Raw genomic sequence first — 6000 nt, 5'->3', positions numbered from 1 at the left:
TAATCCTTCCTAAGCACTCTACCAGCTGAGAACCAAATAATTAAATTTAGGAGCCTATGAAGGCCATTCTCATACACAGGACCGTGTAAGATGTACCTGAGTATCTATAGCATGCTAGCGTCCCCACCCCCCCCCCCCCGTGCAAAATAATCACAGCTATGTCTGCCAGCCAGAGGCAAGAGTTTCTATGGTGACATCATGAGTAAGAATTCAGAATGAACAGAAAGCTCAATTTTCACTTTGTATCCCCTGGTTTCACTTTATGTTTTTGCCGTGAAAACACACACATTACACTATATTAAAATTAATTAAAATAATATTCATAACAGCACCTATTAACATGTTACATGTATACAATGTCCATATCTGCTTTATTATTTCCCATCTAGCAGTAAAAAGAGGATTGGGGAAACTTTACAAGAGAGAGGCTAGGGGAGGCGGGATCAGAGTCAGCAGTGGAGCAAGGGGCAAGACAAACAAGATATAAACGGGGAGCAGTGTAAGGGAAGATGGGAATGGGGCGGTCTGGGAAACTACCCATATCCTCACTCCCCAGGAATCAAGGTGCCTAGACCATGCCGGTGTGGATTGCAGAGCTGGAGCTCGGAGCTCTAAAGATCTGCAGCTCAGAGACAGCCTCTGGGCAGATGCGAGCAAATCTGGTCACCATGAAGAAAGCGGCTGCTCATAGCAGAAAGGTCTTTTTTATTGAGCTTTCCAGATGCTTCCATGAAATTTTGAGACACACTTGACAAAACAGTCTTTGGACATTCACAAACCAGATGCCTTAAAACTGGACACCAAACAGCCTTATTTGCAATATTTTATATCAAAGAGAATGAGACAGAAGTCAAGAAAAGTCTCGTGAGCATCCACCTCCCCCTAAGTGTTCTGCGAGAGATGAAAGTGCAGACGTGGATGGGGCTGTGTGGGTGTGCAGTTGAGGTACCTTCCAGGATCGCAGCGCGTGGCAGCCCGCCATACAGATGCGTTCAATATTGTTTAACATTCTCTCAGCGTACCCTATGGAAGCAATGGCTTCAATAATGAAATCAAATTCCCTAACAGAAGGTTGATGGGTTTTTTTCCTTATTATTTTAAAATTTGTTGTTATAAAAAAATTAAAAATATTTTTGGGTGAGGATGAAGAAATCCCACGTTGGCGACGATAGAGTGAGCAAGGATGAATGGTTTTAACAGATGAGCTGGGGATTTAGTGTGCTTGGACAGCAAGAGTTGACTGCACGGCTTACAGCAACCCTGGGATGCAGGAAGATTTTCCCTGTACGTGATATATGTGCTTTAGAAACTTAAGGTTTGAACGAGTCCCATGGACATTCCATTCTGCTATTGTAAAGAAAAACCGACTGCAAATTAAAGAGGAAAGGAAAGAGACAATAACAACTAACATCGTAAGCCCCAATTTTAAACGGGAGAAAAGTTTAACCATATGTAACTTCAGAAGGAGTGAAGAAACAAGAATTTTAAACTTCCTGATAACTTAAAAAGCTGGTACTTCTTTTTTTTTTTCTTGTCTCCATGAATAAGTTATTTGTTTTAGCTGTTTCCTATCTCTTCTTAAGCAGTTGGTAAATGTAATTCACCGGTTTTCAGACATTGTTGCTTGGGAATTTTCCTGATTTACTTTTCAAAAGACATTAAGGACATTTTCCAAGAACTACTCCAGATTCTAGCTCATTGAACTTTCAGCCAAATGAATTTTACTTATCAAGCTGCTTTGTTTATTCTTTTCAGATATCATATCAAAAGTTGATCAGAGAAAGTTTTTTTTTTCTTTTTCCTTTCAAAAGGAGAAGAAGAAAGAATTACAGACTGAGCTTTAACAGATGTTTGGATGTTTTAATTTTTGGAGTCTGCAATTCCCACTTGACTTAATGAGCCTGTCCAACAGCGCTGGCTTTTAGGAGAGGCTGTGCTTTCTCATGCTCGCTCCTTCAGCTCGAAACCACACAAGAACACTGGAAGGCAGAGCCCAGCACGTAAAGCTAGGGTCCTGTGGGAACAGAATGGGAACAGAATTCTCCCGTGCTAATGGCTTTAGAGTGAGGGAGCACCCTCGGGTGGGGGAGGGGTGGCTGGGAATCAAGGCAGCATCACAGAAAGAAAATACTTCAAAACTACACTGCACCACAGAGTTAAAGGATCACCTCTTTGCAAGCAGGTTCTCAATCTCTTTGAATATTTTTTAACTCTCTAGTTTCAAGTGGCATTTTATTATTGATGGTCGTTTTCTGTCAACTTTTCTGTGGAAAACATTAAATTTATTGTTTTCAGATTCTGCCCCATTGAGTCACATCAAAACAAGTTGATGTCTTTCTAAAGTTAACAGTACAACCCTTGAAACCTTATTTTCCCAATGCTTGACTGACTCTTCTGTTTTGGACCTAAATGTTAGTGATTGCTTTCTTATGTCAATGACTCAGCAATTAGGTTGTGACTCTAAAGTTTCAAGTTCTTGGCACTGAATACATAATTGCTCATAAAGACATTCAATTACATTACTCGTATCCACTCCAGACTTTTCTCTGATGGAATTAACTGATGGGAAGTAAAAGAAAATCCATGCAGATATCACAGACAGCCCAATATAATAAGGACAGACTACTGAAATTACCATTTACTTTAAATTGCTGTTCCAATTTTTAGATTTAATGTACAATTAATCTCCTCTAAGAAAGGTTTTCTCTATGCAGACTTTTAAGCTACTGCTAGGTTCTAATTTTATATTGATTAAACTGAAATTAAAAAAAAAAAAACCACACACACACAAAGATGAGGGTATTTTTCAGAATAAAAGAAAATGGAATAGGATAAATAGTTACATCTAATTAAATAATAAAAACAAAACTGTAGGAAGTAGCAATAAGAAGAACAAGTTTATAAGCCTGGAATATTAAAGCAATGTCACTTCAAGTGTATTACTCTCTTGTTTAAGACTATTGTTTCAAATTGTCTATCCGCCACTTCAAAGAAACTCTTAAAAATGTAACATGAAATAGTAAAGTAAATTTACCAGATTATTCTAGTGTTGAAACGATAGTTTATTAATAAAAATGTTGAAGATGAAATAATAGGTCAACAATTTAAATTTAAAATCAAACTATATATGCATACAGCACATACAATATGTGTGCACATATACAATGTTATAATGCAGGTGATAAATTTTAACAACACTTGAATAAATCTCAGAATATCTCAAGGAGAATTAAGAAATACTATGTATACTAATCAATTGCCAAAATCATACTAGAAGCCAAGACGCATTCACAGAGTATGATAAAAATGACAAAGATACCTCCCCGTGTGCTCTTTGCCTTCAGTCGAGATCCTAGTGGGGAATGGGAGAGATGAGATGTGTGATATGTAATGGAGAGTATTACTCAGGCTCGGGTGTGGTCCAGAGAAACCTCAAATGATTCTGCACTACCCAGACCACCAGGAGCAGAGAGATGCTCTGGTGGGAGAATATCTGAGTGCAAATAGCTCTTGAAGGACACAGCAGTCTGCATGGGCACAGTCCCCAGACCAACTAAGCAGAGAAGGAGGCCAGAAGAAAACCTTACCCTTGTTTTCTTCGCCTCTAATTTCTGGTCAGGATTCTCACTGGCTGACAGGGGTAGAGTACAGAACAGAAACGGAGCTCCTAGGAAGTAAGAGGCCAATGATCAGCCAATCGGCTAGTGTGGTGTGTAGAATCCAGACAGATGGAGCAACTTCTGGCCAGAAGACTGTGTTTATCACTCCTACCTCATTCTACCTCTCCTGGCCAGGAACTCACTTACTGTGGATGGTGTAAAGGGAAGGTTAATTTTATTCTTAATGGCAGATAAAAACCATATGTGTCACTCCATAAAGATACCCAAATCATAAAACATATAGGAGTAACCCTTAACAATACCTAAGGGCTATATCAAGAAAGCATTCACTAAGTTACATAAGACAGGATGTTAAAGACACACTCCTTGGATGAAAAGATAATCTACCATTTCCTTCTAAAATCAATTTTATACATAACCTACCCCAGTTAAGCTCTTCATAGCATCTTTTTTAAGGTTAGATTTAAAGATAACTGGCACCAGAGAAAACTATGATTACTTTTCCTAAAGGTAATTAAGGCACTACTTACCCATTCAATTGAGACACTAAATAAACTAAATATATATATATATATATATATGATAAATTCTATCTTACAATCTTACAAATAAGATGAACAGATGAACACAGCAGTTTTGTTGTAGTCTTTTCACTGGTATTTAATAGCTGTATAAAATAACAACAGGTTTCATTATGACAATTCTCTAGGTACATAAACTATACTTTGGTTGTATTGATGCCACGTCCTCCCTTGTTCTCTCCGGCTCCCTTTTCATTTCGCATCTTTTCCCTCTAGGTTCTATGTGTGATACCTGTCTTTTAGAACCTCATTTCATGTAAGATGAGAGCTTCCAGTTCCATCCATTTTCCTGCAGATCAATCACATGATTTCATTTCTATCTGTGGCTGGCCAACACTCAATTGTACATCATTGTACATACATGCCACCACCTTTATATCCATTCTAAGAGGGAACATAGTTGATACCATCATTTGTCCATTCTGTTGTGTTGAATATGGGCACACAGATGTCTCCAAGGTCTGCTGACTCTTATGACTTAAGAGTCCTGTCCTGGAGCAATGTGTTATAACTGGATTGCATGGTGTCTTAGTCCCTTTTCCATTTCTGTAATAAAACACTATAACCAAGGTAACTTGTAAAATAAAGTGTTTAATTGAGCTTCTGTTTCCAAACTGCTACTGTTTATGATGGCAATGTAAAGACAAGGCACCCAGGGCAACTGAGAGCTTCTATCTCAAAACTGCATCCAAGAGGCAGTGTGCACACTGGGAATAACACAAGTCTAAACCTCAAAGTCAATCCCCGGTGACACACCTCCTTGAACAAGGCCTTGAACAAGGCCATACCTCCTAATCCAACTGGAGATCCTATATATCCCGATTCAAATATACGAGCCTATGGTGTCCATTCTCATTCAAACCACAACATTTGGCAACTCCTTTTTAATTTTTCTAGGAAAACTATTAATTACCATAGTGGCTAGAGGACTTTTCATCCCCAGTGACTATATAAAAGGGATGCTAGGCCTTATGAAGCAGAATTGTGATGCCAGCTACTCAGGGGGCTGAACCAGGAGGCATACATGGGCTTCCTGGGCTACAGTGTGAGCTCTGGGCAACTTAGCGAGGTCTTGTCTGAGAACAAAGTGTGTAAAAGCAGCTGGGGATAGAACTCAGCGGTAAAGTGACTTTCTAGCATGTAAGAGGCTATGGGTTCAAACCTAACACACTCCCCTACCCCAGCCTACATACACAAATACACTCCTCTGTAACTTCACCAGAACTGGGTTTTCTTTTGGTTTCTTGATGATCACGATTCTGACTGCCATGAAACGAAATCCCAATGCAGTTTTGATTTGCATTTTCCTGATGTATAAGAATATTAACTGCTCTTATATGTTTATTAGATACATACTTTTACAAAGTGGCTTTTGGTTCATTTTCTCACTTATTAATCAGATTCCTTATTTTGTGTTGAAATTTTTAATTGTTGATGAATAGCTGGTAAAATTTCATAGACTGTTTTGTTATTCTGATGTTTTCTCAATGTTTTAAATTCTGTGTGTGTGTGTGTGTGTGTGTTTTCTGTCTGTATGTTTGTCTAAGGGAGTACATGTGAAGTTCAGAGGACAACTGTGGAACTATGTTTTCTCTTTGAACTATACAGTTCTGGATTCAAACTCAGAACCCCTGACTTGGCAGCAAGTGTCTTTACCTGCCAAGCCATCTTACTGGCTCCTGATGTTCTTCTCTCTATGAAGAAACTTTCAAAACTGATGCAATCCCAGTTTCCAGTTCTTGCTATTATGTCTTCAGTATTGGGGGAACAATGTAGCTGAACACTGGTTTGTATCTGAT

At 38.7% G+C, this 6000-nt stretch overlaps 1 pseudogene; it reads left to right on the top strand.

Annotated features, from left to right (window-relative positions):
• The first annotated feature begins 575 nt into the window (after positions 1-575).
• The window catches only part of Gm11765, a 28841-nt pseudogene continuing 23416 nt past the window's right edge, over positions 576-6000 (top strand).

The sequence above is a fragment of the Mus musculus genome, chromosome 4, assembly GCF_000001635.26.
Source record: "Mus musculus strain C57BL/6J chromosome 4, GRCm38.p6 C57BL/6J".
Classification (NCBI taxonomy): Eukaryota; Metazoa; Chordata; class Mammalia; order Rodentia; family Muridae; genus Mus; species Mus musculus.
This window is presented reverse-complemented; position numbering and strand designations above follow the sequence as displayed.